Source organism: Balaenoptera physalus (assembly GCF_965194825.1).
Source record: "Balaenoptera physalus genome assembly, chromosome: X".
NCBI classification, from domain to species: Eukaryota; Metazoa; Chordata; class Mammalia; order Artiodactyla; family Balaenopteridae; genus Balaenoptera; species Balaenoptera physalus.
In genome coordinates this window covers 78,568,247-78,587,841 of record NC_138903.1, presented here as the reverse complement: position 1 = coordinate 78,587,841, position 19,595 = coordinate 78,568,247, and the positions used below count along the sequence as shown (strand labels likewise).

The 19,595-nt window shown below is 32.8% G+C and overlaps 1 long non-coding RNA gene across 1 annotated transcript in view; it reads right to left on the bottom strand.

Annotated features, from left to right (window-relative positions):
- The window catches only part of LOC309653145, an 823,893-nt gene extending 804,601 nt beyond the window's left edge, over nucleotides 1-19,292 (bottom strand). The window contains exon 1 of the long non-coding RNA XR_014259017.1: nucleotides 13,113-19,292. This is a non-coding gene — a long non-coding RNA (uncharacterized lncRNA). The remainder of the gene's footprint in view (nucleotides 1-13,112) is intronic.
- Between the last annotated feature and the right edge of the window lie 303 nt (nucleotides 19,293-19,595).

The window sequence follows — 19,595 nt, the reverse complement described above, 5'->3', positions numbered from 1 at the left end:
CCAGAAACAAAAAAGTGTAAATATGACAAAATACGTACAAGATCTTGGTGAGAAAAACTAGAAAATTCTGATGATAGACATCAAAGAAGATCTAAATAAATGGACTGATATATCATGTTCATGAAAAGAAAGTTTTAATACTGATAGACATTAGTTCTTCTCCACTTGATCTATAGATTCAGTGTAATTTTAATCAGAATTCCAGCAAGTTACTTTGTGGATATTGACAAACTAATTCGGAAGTATATATGGAAAGGCAAGAGACCCAGAATGTCCAAGATAACATTGAATAACAACAAAGTCAGAGTATCTATACTACCTAACTTCTAGACTTCAGTAATGATACAGTAATCTAAGTAGTGTGGTATTAGTGAAAGAATACACAAACAGATTAATGGAAAAGAATATAGAGGTCAGCAAGAGGTCTATATAAATGTATTCAAATGATTATTGACAATGGAGCAAAGACAATCCAATAAAGAAATTATATTCTTTCCCCAACAAATGTTTCTGGAACAGCTGGACATCCACTCTTTAAAAAAAAAAATCTAGATACAGCCCTAGACACAGACCTTTACACTCTTCACAAAAATTAGTTCAAATTGGATTACAGATTTATATGTAAAATGCAAAAATATAAAATTTCTAGAACATGAGAGAAAATTTTGATTACCATGTGTTTTACAATGAGGTTTTAGGCAGTTAACCAAATACAAGATCAATGAAAGAAAAATAGATACATTTGACTTCATTAAAATTAGGAACTTCTGCACTGTGAAAGGTATCAAAAGGTAAGCTACAGAATGGGAGAACATATTTGCAAATCACATATCTAATAAAGGAGGGTTATCCAAAGTATACAAAGAACACTTAAAGTTCAGTAATAAGAAAACACACAATCCAATAGAAAAGGGGGGGCCCAGACCTTGACAGACATCTCAACAAGGAAGATATACAGATGGCAAATAAGCATATGAAAAGTTGCTAAACATCATTTGTCATTAGGAAATTGCAAATTAAAACAGAGATACAACTATAACTCCTATTAGAGTAGCTAAAATCTGAAACAGTGACAATACCAAATACTGGCAAAGATGTGGAGCAATAGGAAGTCTCATTCATTGTTTGTAGGAATGCAAAAGGGTACAGCCACTTTGGAAGACAGTTTGATGCTTCTTACAAAATCTTAAAACACAACGCATCATTCACGCTTCTAGATATTTACCCAAATGAGTTGAACTTTTATTTCCACACAAAAACGTGTACACAAATATCTATGGCAACATAATGGCCAAAACTTGGAAGCAACTAAGATGTCCTTCACTAGGTAATGGATAAACAAATTGTAGTACATATAGACAATGACTCATTATTCAGCAATACAAGGAATTGAGCTATCAGGCTCAAAAGACATGGAGAAACCTTAAGTGTATATTGCTAAATGAAAGAAGATAGTTTACAAAGGCTGTATGATTACAAAGATATGACATTTTGAAAAGGCAAAACTCTAGAGGAGGTAAATAGATCAGTGGTAGCCAGGTTTTAGGTGGTGTTTCAGGATGGGAGGAATAAATAGGTAGAGCACAGGGGATTTTAAAGGTAGTGAAACTAATCCTCAGGATACCATAAACGTGGATACTTGACATTATGCATTTGTACAACACAAAGAGTGGATCCTACAATAAACTGTAGAATTTAGTTAATAATAATATATCATAATTGGCTCAATATTTGTAACAAATGAATCACATTAATGCAAAATATTAATATAGTAGAGACTGTGTTTGGGAGGAGAAAGGGTATACAGAAACTCCCCCTACTTTCTTCTCAAATCTTTTGTAAACCTAAATGTACTCTAAAGTCTAATTTTTTAAAGTATATGGCTATACAAGAAGTGTGAAATGTAAATATTTAATTATATTAAGATTATTGTTATTTTTGGTACGCTAATGTGTTATATTTTTATAAAGGATTCCTTATGTTGATACATACTGAAATATTTACATATGAAATAATACAATATCTGGGATTTGCTTCCAAGTAATATTTGGAAAAGGGGTAGATGGGGAAATAAATGAAATGATTGGCCTGATGTTGATAATTAGCACAACTGGGTGATAGGTATATTAGATCTATCATAATTTTTTCATTTGCTTGAAATTTTTCACAGTAAAAAGTAAAAAAAGAAAAAAAAAAGTCCACTTACAAATTAGATAAAGTCAGGTGACAATAAAACATTTGGAAAAGCCATGAACATAATCATACGACCACTAAATATATGAAAAGATACTCTATCTCATTATTACTCAAAGGAATACAAATTAAAACCACAATGTGATATCATTATATACCCACCATAAAAGTAAAAAAAAACAAAAACAGAAAATATCAAATAAAAAATAGAAACTCAAACACATGGATGATGAGAGTAGATTTGGTTTATTCATTTGAAAAATCGGCAGTATCTTTGATAGTTGAACATAATTGTGCACACATTATTTATTATTTCCACTCCTAACTATATAGCCAACTTTAGCGTGCTATGCATGTTCATCAAAAGATGGATATAAGAACATTCAAGGGAGCAATATTTGTAAAAGTCTGTAACAGCAAAAATCTGTAACAACAGAATGGGTAAATTATATTTTGGTATATTTATACAATGAAATATAATCAGCAAATATTAAACAACTGCTAAACAGAATATGATGAAACCCACAAACATAATGTTGTAGAAATGAAATAGGTAAAACAATTCATACTGTTTGGTTCCACCTAAATAAAATATAAAACAGTCACAAATAATTTATGGTGCTAGAAAACTGGAAAGTTTAAATTTGGGGGAGGAAGGTGGAAGTTTCTAGGTTCCCAAAAACATCATATTTCTTTACATGGGTGTGTTAGGGTTAAGGAATTGTGCACTTTCCTATATGCATATTATACCTCAATAAAAATGATTCTTTAAAATAAACATAAAACAATAATTTTTAAAAAGCACCAGTGTTGATGACAAGTATATCTTCAGTTTCTCACCAATGTTACTTGATTTTATAATTTAAACCTTAAAGATATCCATTGACATCAGTGTTTGCATTTGTCCCAAACTTTGGTTTTACTCTGCACTATTCCAATTTCTGACCCTTTCTACCCTTGACTCACTTTTTGTCAAACACAATGGTATTTGAACCAAACGCCACATTCTGGTTTTAGATTTAGACTTTTGAGTGTTGATTGATAACCCCAATTTGTTGCTCAGAGTAGAATGAGAACTGTCCCATTTCACTGAATGTTTTTTTAACCTTTGTGTTATTACACATTAGGATCAATTGATATGGAAATATTAATGTAGAAATGAAATGTTCTGTGGCAAACAGATCAGTAACATTTGTAAGTGGTTATTTTATAAACAAAATCAACAAATAATCTTCTGTCAGTAACAATTCTCATTTCTGAGAAACAGTGATCATTAAAGTACTTTTGTTAATTAATTCCTAAGTCACTTTTCTCCAGTCTATATGTGTTTCTAAAAAGTACTAAGGGGACTTCCCTGGTGGTGCAGTGGTTAAGAATCTGCCTGCCAATGCAGGGGGCATGGGTTTGAGCCATGATCCGGGAAGATCCCACGTGCCATGGAGCAACTAAGCCCGTGTGCCACAACTACGTAGCCCACATGCCACAACTACTGAAGGCTGTGCACCTAGAGCCCATGCTCCACAACAAGAGAAGCCACTGCAGTGAGAAGCCCATGCACCGCAACAAAGAGTAGCCCCCGCTTGCTGCAACTAGAGAAGGCCCGTGCACAGCAACGAAGACACAATGCAGCCAAAAATAAATAAATAAATTTTTAAAAATATAAAAAAATAAAAAGTACTAAGAGTTGTTCGTAGTAGAAAAAAATTATGTGTGGTAAGGGGCATTCTATACTCAATTAAGCTTTGTAAATGCTGTGTTAAACAAATTAAAATGCTACAGGCAAATTTTCCAGATCTTATTTTAAAATAGAATCCTTTTAGAGAAAACAACTTTTTAACTTGTTTTCCACACCCCAGCTTCCTTGGAGACCCTCAATAAAGCCTCTGAAAATAGGCTTTAAATTTGTTTGAAAATATTTAACTTTGTTTAGACTATTATTTACTAAACTTATGTGACCATATACTCTTGTGTTTATACCTATATTACCCATTAATATTTCACAAATCTGTGTTCTGTGGAAGAAAGTTTGGAAAATGCTAGTTCAGGCTCTTGTCTCTCTCAGTAGTGAAACACTCAATGAACTAAGAAGAAGGTGAAAGAATTAATCTTTCTCCACAACAAGCAGGAATGGGAGGATTTCTCATGTATAATGTTGAGAAGAAAGTGTTTTTGATGGAGGCCCTAAAGCTGAATTTTCTGTTATGTGTTTCCTGCTTTTCAGGCAGCAGCATTCTATATATGTTAAGAAAAATTAAATTATTAAGACTGTTTTGCCCACTGGAAAAAATATTGAATATTGGTACAAGGTATAATTCTGGTCCAGACAAGATGATTTTGATTCATTTCTTCATGCTTTTTTCCATAAGTACAGCTATAAACTCTAGAAATAATGTAATAAGAAAGAAAAAATGACTCCAAAATGTAGTAATGAGATAGGCTGGGACCCGGAACCTGGGACCCTTTGCTGCAATGTTTGCACCTGGACAAAAATCTCCTTCAGCAGCAAAATACAAAGAAACTATAAGTGACTAAAAATAACTGCATGCATGTGCAGTTAGGGCAAATTATGAACCACAAGATACAAAAGACCTAAAACCCAACTGCCACTTCTGAGGAGCCAAGAGCAAAAACAGTGTACCAGGAGCAAAAGCAGCGTAATGTGCATGCACCCTGTACACTACACCACCAAGGGAGTGGGCAAACCACCTAAACCACCCCTCCAGCTCAACCCCTGGACCCACCCCTACCCTCATCCAATATAGGGAACCAGTTTGCTCCTCATTGGGGAGCGAGCAAGGGAAATTATTACTTGTTTTCACTCCCTTCTGCTGCAGCAGGAGACCCAATAAAGCCTTGCCTGAATTTCTTGTCTAGCCTCTTATCAATTTCTATTGATTAAGGAAGCCAAGAACCCCGGTTGGTAACAGTAAAGAGAAGGAGTAATGGTTTGGTATCTGTGGACAGGAAGAATAATGTAGCATTAGAGACCTAGACAAAATGAGTGGCCTGGCCCTGGCAGGCTCTTGGTCACTATGCACCTGACACTCCTCTCCACAACACAGAAATATTGGAGTGGCAGGGTGACATTTTTAAGACAGATTATATTATAGCAAACAGCTAGCTCTGGAAGCTTCCTTCTCCCCATAAGCCTGAGTCTCCCCTCCCCTCACACAGAGACACTAAGGTAGATGGTGGGCTACATTAGAAGCTTACCTGCTGCAACAAGCATCCAACCTAGGAATTGCTCTTTGTTCACATCAGACGAAAGTCATCATCTCTAATGACAGAGCAACAATGAGAAGAATCTGAACAAACTTGTTGAGAAACTTGCTAAGTTTCTCTCAGTTTGCTATACTGACCTAATACTCCTTACCCAATAACATATCTCCATAATTATATACTTTTCATCAAATCTAGCATAAAAATACTCAGGTTTAATTGTTTCTTCTTCAATTGTTTAATTGTCATCATTTCCTTAAGGCTCCCTTGTCAAGCAAAACATAAATTTGTGTGCTTTTCTCCTGTCAATCACTCTGTCAGTTTCATTTTCAGAGCTCACCAAGGACCCTAAGAGTGTCAAATATTTTTTTTCCTTTCCTATAGGTGATTCCACCACAACAAAGTACTAACCAGAGGAGTCCCTTTGTCCTGAAAAACTGCAGACTTCCTTCCCACACCAAAAGATTCTGAAGTAGCCCAGGCTGGGGAACCCCTTCAGCTCTCTCAGCCAACACCAGCAAGGACCATGAAGAGCCAGAATAGCATCAGATAAATCAAACAGGCCAAAATAACACAGAAAATTTCTGAAAATTATGCTGTCACTGGAACTATAGCTTACAAATATAAGCTAGGGCCTTTATGCTAAATGTAAACAAGATAACTGTTTGCTGGAATTGAAACTTAAATAAGAACCAGAGGCTTTTTTCATAATAGGTAAAATGTCCAGGACACAACTGAAAAAAATTGTCATACCAAGAAAATCATAATTTTAATGAGAAAAGACAAGCAACTGACACCAATATTGAGATGAATCAAGTATTAAAGTTATATGACAAAGATTTTAAAACAGTCATCATAAAAATGCTTCAATAATCAATGAAAAATTATCTTTAAACAAACCCAAAAAGTAGAAAATATCTGCAAAGAAATAGAAGTTATAAAAATATATAACTTTTAAAACCCAAGAATACGAAAATAAGAAACTCAAGAAATAGACAAAACAAAACAAAAATAAGTTCTGTTTCTACATACTGACAATCAACAGTCAGAAAAGAAAACAATAGCATCAAACATAATAAAATTCTTAGGAATAAACTTAAGCAAGGAGACAAAATACTTAAACATTGAAAACTACAAAATACAATGGAATATTACTCAACCATAAAAAGAAACGAAATGGAGTTATTTGTAGTGAGGTGGATGGAGTTAGAGTCTGTCATACAGAGTGAAGTAAGCCAGAAAGAGAAAAACAAATACAGTATGCTAACACATACATATGGAATCTAAGGGAAAAAAAAAAGGTCATGAAGAACCTAGTGGTAAGATGGGAATAAAGACACAGACCTACTAGAGAATAGACTTGAGGATATGGGGAGGGGGAAGGGTAAGCTGTGACAAAGTGAGAGAGTGGCATGGACATATATATACTACCAAACATAAAATAGATAGCTAGTGGGAAGCAGCCACATAGCACAGGGAGATCAGCTCGGTGCTTTGTGACCACCTAGAGAGGTGGGATAGGGAGGGTGGGAGGGAGGGAGATGCAAGAGGGAAGAGATATGGGAACATATGTATATGTATAACTGATTCACTTTATTATAAAGCAGAAACTAACACGCCATTGTAAAGCAATTATACTCCAATAAAGATGTTAAATAAATAAATAAATAAATAAAATTACAATAAAAATACCTCCTCCTAGGAAAAAAAAAAAAAGAAAACTACAAAACACTGCTGAAATACATGTAAAAAGACAAAAATAAATGGAAAGAAATTCCGTGATCATGGATTGGAAGACAATGTTGTTAACATGTCAGTACTGCCCAAAGCAATATAGAGAGACTCAATACAATTCCTATCAAATTCCCAATATATTTTTTTTTTTTGCAGAAAAAGGAAAATATGATTGTAAAATTCACATGCAAACTCAAAGGACTTGGGATAAGCAAAACAATCTTGAAAAAAAAAAAGAGCAAAGTTTGAAAACTAGTGTTTTCCAATTTTAAAACTACAGTAATCAAATAGTGTGGTACTAGCATAAAAACAGGCATATAGACCAGTGGAACAGAATAGAGATATCCCAAATAAACCCCACCTGTATTGTCAAATTACTTTTGACAATATTTCCAAGACCATTCAATGGGAAAAGGACAGTCTTTTCAACAAATAGTGCTGGGAATACTGGATAGTCACATGCAAAAGAATAAAATTGGACCCTTACAAAACATACATATGCAAAAAATAACTCAAAGTGGATCAAAGATCTAAATGTAACAGCTAAAACTATTAGAAGAAAATATAGAGAAAAAAAGCTTTATAACATTGGATTTGGCAATGATGTCTTGGATATGTCAACAAAAGCACAGAAAACAAAAGAAAAATAAATTGGGCTTCATTAAAATTAAAAACTACTGTACATCAAATGACATCAAAAGACTAAAAATCATAAGAATGGGAGAAAATATTTGCAAATGATATATCCAATATGATTAATATCCAAAATGTGTCAAGAAATCTCACAACTCAACAGCAAACAACCTAATTCAAAAATAGGCAAAGGACTTGAGGAGGCATTTCTCCAAAGAAGATATACAGAAGGCCCATAAGCGTATGAAAAAATGCTCAAGATCACTAATTATTAGGAAAATGCAATCAAAACCACAATGAGATACCACTTCACACCCATTAATAAAGCTATTATTAAATACATATAATAATAAAGAAAGAAAATATAGTATTGGTGAAGATGTGGTGAACTTGCACCCTGTGCATTGCTGTTCGGACTGTAAAGTGTGCAGCCACTGTGGAAAATAGTATGATGATTCCTCAAAAAATTAAACATAGAATTGCCATATGATTCAACATTCTACTTCTAAGTATATACTCAAAATTGAAAGTAGGTACTCAAATACTTGTATGCCTATGTTTATTGCAGCATTATTCACAATAACCAAAAGGTGGAAACAACTCAAGTATCCATCAATAGATGAATAGATAAACAAAATATAGTATATACAAATAATGGAATATTGTTCAACCATAAAAAGGAATGAAGTCCTGGTACATGGTACAACATGGAGATCATAACAAGTTAAATAAGCCAGACACAAAAGGACAGATATTCTATAATTCCACTTAAATAAAATATACAGAATAGGTAATTTTATAGAGGCTAAAAGTAGAATAGTCATTTCCAGGAGCTTCTGGGTGGAGACAATGGGGAATTATTGTTTAATAGGTACAAAGTTTCTATTTGAGGTCATGAAAATACTTTTGATATAGATAGAGACATTAGTTGCACAAAATAAAAATGTAATTAACGTCACTGAATTGAACACTTAAAAATGGTTAAAATTAAAATGGCAAATTATTTGTTACATGCATTTTACCAAAATAAAAAATTTTAAAAAAGGTACTTCACATAAACCCTGTACTCTAGTTATAATGTTGTGTTCATGAGTACATGTTAATAATTTTGATATTGATATTAATGTCAAAATTTGAATATATATAACCATTAAATAAATGGATATCTGAATGTTGAAACTAGGTTTTTCACCATTGAAGTGAGAGTTTACAGATAAGCAAGGAGAGTAAGCTAGAATGATCCATTTGGTAATGGATTAGAATTGGAAATATCAGTATGAACTCATGTTTAGCTTACTATAGATACAGATGGTTACATAGAGACATATTTATAGATAGGAGTATATTTGAGTTAGTATACACACATATATTTTCTTGCTCTGTCACCTAAAAAGGCCTAGAGGCAATGACACAAGATAAATATTTAAGTGTTCATACTTATTTGAATAATTGATTGAATAAATTAATAAATGGGGGCAGAGACAAATCTCCCATTCAGAAAATATTAAAATAATTTATGTAAATATTACACACTCAAGGAGGAGGAGTATAACTTCCCACCCTTTAAGTGTGGGCTACACAGAGTGACTTCCTTCCAAAGAGGAAAAGGGAAAAAAGAGTATGAAAAAGTGGGAAACAAGAGTAGTTTTACTAGTGGAGCAACCTGGCCAATATTACCTCACCCAGATGATTGAGGTCAGCATCAATAGGCATAATAATTGTAATGATGTATGTACCCTTGATACAATGTGGTGAAAATACAACTTAACCTCTGTGGACTTGAATAGCCCATAATCCTAATTTCAACATGATTTTAAAAAATAAAATAAAACAAATTCCAATAATGAAACATCCTTCAAAATACCTGACCAATAATTCTCAAAACCGTCAAGGTCCTCAAAAACACAGAAAACCTGAGGAACTGCCATAGGCACAGGTTACTTAAAGAGACATGTCAAATAAATGTAATGTGATATCTTGGATGGGATCCTGGAACACACACAAAAAAAGATGTTAGATAAAACAAAGAAAATTTAAATAAACTACTGGCTCATTTATTTTAACAAGTATATTATACTGAAGTAAGATATTAATAATAGGGAAATTGGACATGATATATATGGGAATTCTATTTACTATCTGCTCAATTTTTCTCTACACTTAAAACTGTTCTAAAAAATTTTTTAAAGAGCTTTTTTGTCAGAGTAAAAAAAATGAAATACTTAGAGAGTTTTATAAAAAAAAAAAAACTCAACTCAAATTTAATGACATAGGAAGATTTAAAGAGAAAGAGGAATATACGTATAACACTCTATCCACCAATATCAGAATAAACATATTTTCAAGTGACCATGAAGCATTCACCAACACAGAACATACCCTGGGGTGTAAAGCTGAAGTCAACAATTTTTTTTACAAGTTAAAGCATATTATATTCTTTGACCATAATGGAATCAAACTACAAAATATTACCAAAAAGACAACAGAAAAATTTAAACACTCTGACATTAAATAACATATTTTTAAATAATTCATTTGTCAAAAATTGTCTCAAAGAAAATGGAAAACATATATGAAAGTGATTTAAATGAAAGTACAACATATCAAAACATGTCTGATATAGCTAAATCTGTGCTGAGAGACAAATTTATCTCATTAACTGCTTAGTGGGGTGTTTTCCAGCACCAGCAACCAATTCTCTGAGGACAGTAACTTGATGTCCTACAAGTCCATTTACTCCTGTCACTAACTACAGTCAGCTCACAGTATTTCCATCCATAGTTAGTTGAATCTGAAGATGTGAAATCCATTATACGGAGGAAAAACTGTATTCATTGTTTTATGCCATTTTATATAAGGGACTGAGCATCTGTGGGTTTTGGTATCCTGGGCTATTTGAAACAATCCCCCATGGATACCAAGGGATGACTGTACCAGGAGTTAGGATAGACCCTAGAGGTCAAGGGCTCAAGACTGTTCCCACTTTTGATGCCAAGTCACAAGTCCCAGGTTGTCATTGGTACTTCTGACTGGCTGGCTGTAAATTGGGGGTTTCCATTACCCTTCCTCCTAGGTTTGATCATTTACTAGAATGGCTCACAGAATTCAGGAAAATACTTAAATTTACCAGCTTATTTAAAAGGCTACAACTCAGGAACAGCCTGAAGAGAACAGGAAGAGATACACAAGGCAAAGAATTGGAAGTGAAGGAGTGTATGCAGCTTCCATATTCTCTCTGGACATGACATCTTCTGAGCATGGTGATATATTCACCAACCCAAAAGGTCACCAAATTATCTCATTCAAGTGTTTTTATGGAGCTTAATCTCCAGCCTTCCCCTCTCCCACTTTCCTGAACAAAGGTCAGTGAATGAAACTGGACATTCCAACTCTAACTATTTGCCCTTTCTGGTGACCAGCTCCACCCTGAGGCTATCTAGGGGGTCCCACCCTAAGTCACCTTGTTAGCGTAAACTCAGGTGTGATCTAAAAGGGCTCATTATTGATAACAAAGACACTACTATCATTCAGGAAAATTGAAGGGCTTTAGGAGTTCTGTGCAAGAAACCATAGGCAAATACCAAATATGTCTCTTATACCACAACTAGAAAAGAGGAAAGATATCAAATCAATAGTCAAAATTCCTACCTCAAGAAAGTAAAAAAATGGAGAGCAAAATAACACCAGTGAAACCAGAGGGAAGGAAATAATAAACATAAGAGCAGAAATCAAGGAAATTAAAAACAAGAAAACAAAGAAAATTAATTTAAAAATAGGTCTTTCAAAAATTAGCAAAATTGGCAAATTTCTAGATAGATTGACAAAAATAAACAGAGAAGATGTAAACTACCATTATCACGAATGAAACAGAAATACAACAAAGCCTGCAGTTGAATAAACAATAATTTTAAAATACTAAAAAAAATTAGAAAAATGAACCAAGTTCAAGAAAACCACAATTACCAAAACCCTACCAAGATAAAATAGATAACAATATTAGTTCTATAACCATTAGAGAAATTAAACTAATAAGTAAAATGTTATTTAAAATGTCATCTTCAGGTACAAATGATTTTACTATTTCAAATACTTCTGCAAAGCATATAGGAAAATTAATTCCAACTTTACATAATCTGTTCCATAAAATAGAAAGAGACACTTCCCTATTTATTTTAGGAAGTCAGTCTTATGTTGATACCCAAACCCTAAAAGACATCGTTAAAGTCCAAAACTACAGATTAACATGTATCATAAATATAGACAGAAAATTCTTAACAAATTATTAGCAAATTGAACACATCAACACAAAAAGAATTATACACTATGACCAAGTGTGATTTATTCTGGTTAAGTAAGTTGGTTGAACATTTGAGAATCAAACTATATAATCAATCATATCAACAGGCTAAAAAAGAAAACTCATGTGATTATATCAATTGATAGAGAAAAAGGATTTCACATAATTCAATAACATTCATGGAAAAAAAATTACCTCTACAAGTTAGAATTTGAATGGAAGTTTCATATCTTGACAAAGAGCATCTGAAAAAGTTAACATCTTAACAGCATACATTATAACATACATTATTAGCATTAACATCATACTTAATTGTGAAAGACTGAATACTTTCAGGAATGAGGCATTCTCACAACTCTTATTCAACATAGTATTGAACCTCTTAGCAATGAATAAGGAAAAAATAGGAATAATAGGTATATAGATTGGTAAGGAAGAAATAAAACTCTATGTGCAGAGACATGATTGTCTATATAGGAAATCCTAGTGAATCTACAAAAAAAAAAAGGGAACGACTATAACTAATAATTGAGTTCATCAAGTTTACAGGATACACAATCATCCCACCAAAACTAATTGCACTTATATGTACCAACAATGAACCTGTAGAAACCATCATGAAAAGTACAATATCATTGTACATCAACTACATCTCAATTCAAAAAGTATAATATAATTTACAATATATCTAAAGAAAATCAAATACTTGGGTGTACACACCAAAACATGTAGAAAGTCTGTATGCCAATAATTACAAAGTGCTGATAAAAGAAATCAAAGAACTAAATAAATGGTGTGACATCACACTTATAAATGGAAAGACTCAACATGTTAAAGATATCAGTTCTAGGGTTTCCCTGGTGGCGCAGTGGTTGAGAATCTGCCTGCCAATGCAGGGGATGCGGGTTCGAGCCCTCGTCTGGGAAGATCCCACATGCTGCGGAGCAACTCGGCCCGTGAGCCACAATTACTGAGCCCGCGCGTCTGGAGCCTGTGCTCGGCAACGAGAGGCCGTGATAGTGAGAGGCCCGCGCACCACGATGAAGAGTGGCCCCCACTTGCCACAACTAGAGAAAGCCCTAGCACAGAAACAAAGACCCAACACAACCATACATACATACATACATACATAAAAAGAATGTAAGCAGACAAGAATAGCATTAAAAAAATTAAAAAAATAAAAAAAATTTTTAAAAAAAACCAAGATATCAGTTCTATACTAAATGATTTATAGATTTAGTGAATTTCAAATCAAAGCCCTAACAGGTTATTTTTAAGACACAGACAAGTTTAATCAAAAATTTATATTGAGGAAGTGATATTTGCATAAATGGTAAAGACCTTTAAAAAAACTCCTCGGAAAACAACAACAACAGCAAAACAAAAAATGTAAACACTAAAAATTATCAAAATCAACTATCAGAATTCTGGATAATTAACCAAAACAGAATCCAAGGAACATTTTTTCAAGAAAAATAGTTGAATCTCAGTAACAGAGCAAGCTTTGTGACATTTTTACTTACCTTCTTCCCATCCCTCTTTCCCCAATTTCATGGGGGCCTTGAAAAGTAAACAAGCAACAAATAGTTGTGGCCTAACTAGTCTAATTAGCCTAGCAGCCTACCAGCCACGGGAAAAAGCAAAAAGCTTTGGAGCATGCAAAAGTATCTTTATCTATTTGACTTGACTCAGATCTCACATAGTGGGAAAAGTATCCCCCCCCCAGAGGAATTTGTCAAAAACAATCAGTGAAAATTGCAGCTACCTAAAGTGGAGATAATAGTTAGGGAAAAGAAGGAATAAATCCAAAAACTTAAAGGAAAAGCTGATTAATCAGATGCACATAATGTCTTTGAAAATCTCTGACATGTTCATGGGAATCTAGAAGAACACATACACACACATATGGCTGTACACATGCACAGAAAAGAACTGAGAGGGGCCCTAAACTTTCAACTTTAGCTTACTTTAGACTCAGTGCAAGCAGAAAGTAAAGGTGAAGTCAGAGCAGTCAACTGCCTGGTGGAATGTTGAAGGTATGTCACAATATACACACAGCCCTTTGGAAAAGATTAGGAGACTTATTAGTTCCAGACATTTAGTAAAATATCTGTTTAATTATTAGCTGACCTCTAAGCTACCTGATCAGAAACTTTGGTGGTCACATACAACAAAGACTATAGACCTTAAACAATTATTTCAGGGAAACCACAAAGAAATAAACAACAGGAGCTGCAACAAAAACAATAAATTACAGCTTCACCAAACCCTAGAGAGAAGGAAGAATATAATTTATAGAGTTTCCATATTATATTATTTTAAATGACCTGTTTTCAACCAAAAATTACAGGCAAAGAAATGAGAAAGTGTGGCTCATACACAGAAGGAAAAAAAGGTTCTCAAGAATACCCAGTCATTAGATACACTAGACAAAGACTTTACATCGAATACTTAAACATGTTTAAACACTAGAGGAAAATATGTCTAACAAGCTAAAGAAAAAGTATTAGAATGATTTCTCACCAAAGATAGAATACAAATAGAGAAAATTTTTTCAAGTAGAAATTCTGAAGTCGAAACTACAGAAATTAAAATAAGAAAAAAATTACTAGAGAGGCTCAAAAGCAAATTTGAGCAGACAGAATAAAGGATCAGTGAGCTTCCAGATAAATGAAATGAGATTGTTCAGTCTGAGGAAAAGATAAATAAATAAATAAATATTAAGTGAAAAGATAGTGGATTTTACAAAACATTTAAAGAATTAATGTCATTTCTTCTCAAACTGTTTCCAAAAAATTGAAGAGAGGGACACTCTCAAACTCATCTTACAAGGTCCATATCATCCTGATACCAAATAAGGACACTACTAGAAAACTACAGATTAATATCCCTGATAAATATAAATGCAAAAATTATTAACAAAATACTAGCAAACAAATTTCAGCAGTACATTAAAAGGATCATTCACCATAATCAAGTGAAATTTATCTGTGGGATGCAAGGATGATTCAACATATGTAAATCAATCCATGTGATATACTGCATTAATAGGATAAAAGAAAAGAACAGTACTATCATCTCAATAGACACAGAAAAAGCATTTGGCAAATTTCAACCTCTGTTCATGATAAAAATAAAACAAACAAACAAAAATTAAATTAGGTATAGAAGAAACATATCTCAACATAAATAAAGGCCATATATGACAAGCCCACAGCTAACATTATACACAATGGCAAAATTTTGAAAGGTTTTTCCCTAAGATCAGAAAAAAGAGGCATGCCCATTCTCACTACATCTATTCAACATAATGCTTAATGTCCTAACTTGAGCAATCAGGCACAAAAAAGATATAAAAGATATCAGAATTGGAAAGGAATAAATATAAATGTCTCTATTTGCAGATGACATAATTTTATGCACATAAAATCAAAATCTATTAGAACTAAACTACAAAATCAAGAAAGTTGCAGGATAAAAAATTAACATAATCAAAAAATGGGCAGAAGACCTAAATAGACATTTCTCCAAAGAAGACATGCAGATGGCCAAAAGACACATTAAAATATGCTAAACATCACTATTACTAGAGAAATGCAAATCAAAACTACAATGAGGTAATCACCTCACACCAGTCAGAATGGCCATCATCAAAAATCTACAAACTATAAATGCTGGAGAGGGTGTGCTGAAAAGGGAACCCTCTTGCACTGTTGGTGGGAATGTAAATTGATACAGCCACTATGGAGAACAATATGCAGGTTCCTTAAAAAACTAAAGATAGAACTACCATATGACCCAGAAATCCCACTACTGGGCATATACCCAGAGAAAATCATAATTCAAAAAGATACATGCACCCCAATGTTCATTGTAGCACTATTTGCAATAGCCAGGACAGGGAAGCCACCTAAATATCCAACAAGAGAAGAATGGATAAAGAAGATGTGGTACATATATACAATGGAAAATTGCTCAGCCAGAAAAAGGAACAAAATTGGGTCATTTGTAGAGACATGAATGTACCTAGAGACTGTCATATAGAGTGAAGTAAGTCAGAAAGAGAAAAACAAATATTGTATATTAACACATATATGTGGAATCTAAAAAATTCGTATAGGTGATTTATTTGCAAAGCAGAAATAGAGACACAGATGTAAAGAACAATCGTATGGATACCAAGGGAGAAGGGAGAGTGGGATGAATTGGGAGATTGGGATTGACATATATACACTGTTAATACTATGTATAACATAGATAACTAACGAGAACATACTGCATAGCTCAAGGAAATCTACTCAGTGCTCTGTGGTGACCTAAATGGGAAGGAAATCCAAAAAAGAGGGGATATATTTATACATATAGCTGATTCACTTTGCTGTACAGTAGAAACTAAACAACATTGCAAAGCAACTATACTCAAATAAAAATTAATTTAAAAAAACAGAAAAAAAAATCAATAGTATTTCTATACAGCAACAACAAATTTTCTGAAAAAAAATATTGGAACCATTTACAATTGCATCAAAAACAATAAAATAGTTAGGAATAAATTTAGCCAAGGACATAAAAGATCTCTGCTCTGAAAACTAGAAGATAATGAGGAAGGAAAGTGAAGAAAACACAAATAAATTGAAGGGTATCCCATGCTCACGAATTGGAAGAATTACTCTTGTGAAAAAGTTAATAATACCAAAATCCATATATAGATTCAGTGCTATCCCTACCAAGGTACAAATGCCATTTTTTATAAAAATAAAATAAAATAAAAACTTTAAAAATGTTGTGGAACCACAAAAAATCCTGAATAGCCAAAGGAATCCTGAGAAAGAAGAACAAGGCAGGAGGCATCACACTTCCTGATTTCAAGCTATACCATAAATCTATAGTAATTAAAACAATATGGTACTGGCATAAAAACAGACAAATATACGAATGGAACAGAATTGAGAGCCCATAAAAAATCCAAGCATATATAGTCAACTAATATTTGACAAGATAAACTGTTGTAAGTGGTGACAGCCACTATGGAAAATAATACAAAGGTTCCTCAAAAAATTAAAAATAGATCTTCTATATATTCCACAATTCCACCTCTGGGAATATAACCAAATGAAAGAAAAACACTAACTCTGAAAGATGTCTGCATCCCCATGTTCATAGAGCATATATTTATTATTTTGAGACATGGAAACAACCTACACGTCCATTGATGGATGAATGAATGAAGAAGTTGTGGCATAAATATATAAAAGGGAATATTATTTTCTCATAAAAGTAAGGAAATTCTACCATTTGCAACATCATAGATGGACCTTGAAGTCATTACGCTAAGTGAAATAAGTCAGAGAAAGACAAAAACTGTATGATTTCATTCATATGTGCAATCTGGAAAAAAAAATACTCATAGGAAAGAGATCATATTTGTGGTTGCCAGAGATAGGAGATGGGGGGAGGGAGAATTGGAGGAAGGTGGTCAAAATATACAAACTTCCAGTTATAAGATAAATAAGTATTAGGGATATACTGTACAACATGATGACTATAGTTAATACTGTTGTATGATTTATAGGAAAATTGTTAAGAGACTAAATATTGAGGTCTCATCAAAAGGAGAATTTTTTTCTTTTCTTCTTGTTGTATTTATATGAGATAATGGGTATTAACTAAACCTATTACAGTAATTATTTCATAATATATGTGACTCAAACTACCATGCTGTAGTCTTTAAATTATACAGTGATGGATGTCAATTATTTCTAAATAAAACTGGAGGAAAAGAAAAAAAGAAAAACAAAAGAAAGACTTACTGTTTTAACACCAAAGGCTAACTACATTGAAAAAAATTGTTCTAATTCTATTCAATGCACAAAAAAGAAAATTCAATAAAAAAGATATTTGATTAAAAAAATGATTAAGTGAAATAAGCCTCAGAAACATTTGTGAAATAATCAAGTGTACTACCATGTACATAATGGGAGTGTCAGTAGGAGAATAGAAGGAAAAGAGAGTAGAAAGAGTATTTGATGAGGTTGACATGTACACACTACTATATTTAAAATAGAAAACCAACAAGGATCTATTGTATATCACAGGGAACTCTGCTTAGTATTCTGTAATAACCAAAATGGGAAAAAATTTCAAAAAAGAATTGTATGTATAACTGAATCACTTTGCTGTACACCTGAAACTAACACAACATTGTTAATCAACGATGATCCAGTATAAAATAAAAATTTAAAAATAAATAAAATAAAATATTTATATAAAAAATAAAGAGTATTTGAAAAAATACTGGATAAAAACTTCCCAAATTTGATGGAAAACATTAATTTAAACATCCAAGAAGTACAAAGAAATCCAAAGAGGATAAACTGAAAGAGATTCATGTCTAGACACATCATAAACCAGCTATCAAATTCAAAGACAAAGGTAGAATATTGAGATCAGCAAAGGAGGGGGCTCCAAGAAGAGCTTTTAAAACTGTTACGTGAGATACAGGACATTTTATATTGGAAAAGAAGCAATCTTTCAAGAAGAGAGAACAATTATAAACAAATAGGCACCTAACTATGGTGCCTCAAAAAAAGTGACAAAATTGAAGGGCGAAATAGACAATTAAGGAATAATATTTGGTGATTTCTGTTCCCTGATTTCTATAAAAGAACAGTTAGACAGATGATCAAAAAAGTTATAAAGGACTTTATAATACTATAAACTAACTGTAACTGAAATATACCCCACAACAACAGATGACACATTCTTCTCAAATGCACATAGAAAGCTCTCCAAAATAAACCATATGTTAGGACATAAAACAAGTTTGAATCAATTGAAAGTACTGAAATTGTACCAAGTATGTCCTCCAACTGCAATGGTATAAAATTAGAAATAAAGAATAGAAGGAATGAGGGAAATATTTTAAAATATGTGCAAATTAAACAATAGAATTCTAGATTACTAACTAGTCAAAGAATAAATCACAAGGAAATTAGAAAATACTTTGAGTTGAATGAAAACAAACACATAATGTATGAAAATTTATTTCAAACAGCTAAATCAGTGTTTATGGGGCAATTTATAGAGATAATAATTGCCTACATTTAAAAAGAACAAAGATTCAAAATCAATAACTCAATCATAAATAATGTGGGGAAAGCCAGGCAGCTACATACAAAAGAATGAAATTACATGATTTTTATACACCACACACACACACACACACACACACACACACAAACTCAAAATGGATTAAAGACTTAAATGTAAGACCTGAAACCATAAAACTCCTAGAAAAAAATATAAGTAGTATAAAGTTGGTATAATTCTTAGCAATTTTTTTGGATATATCTCCTCAAGCAAGGTAAACAAAAGCAAAAATAAACAAATGGGACTCCATCAAATTCAAAATTCTCTGCACAACAAAGGAAACCATCAACAAAACAGCAACCTACTAAATGGGAGAAGATATTTTAAAAGATACATTAGATAAAGTGTTAATACTGAAAATGTATAAAGA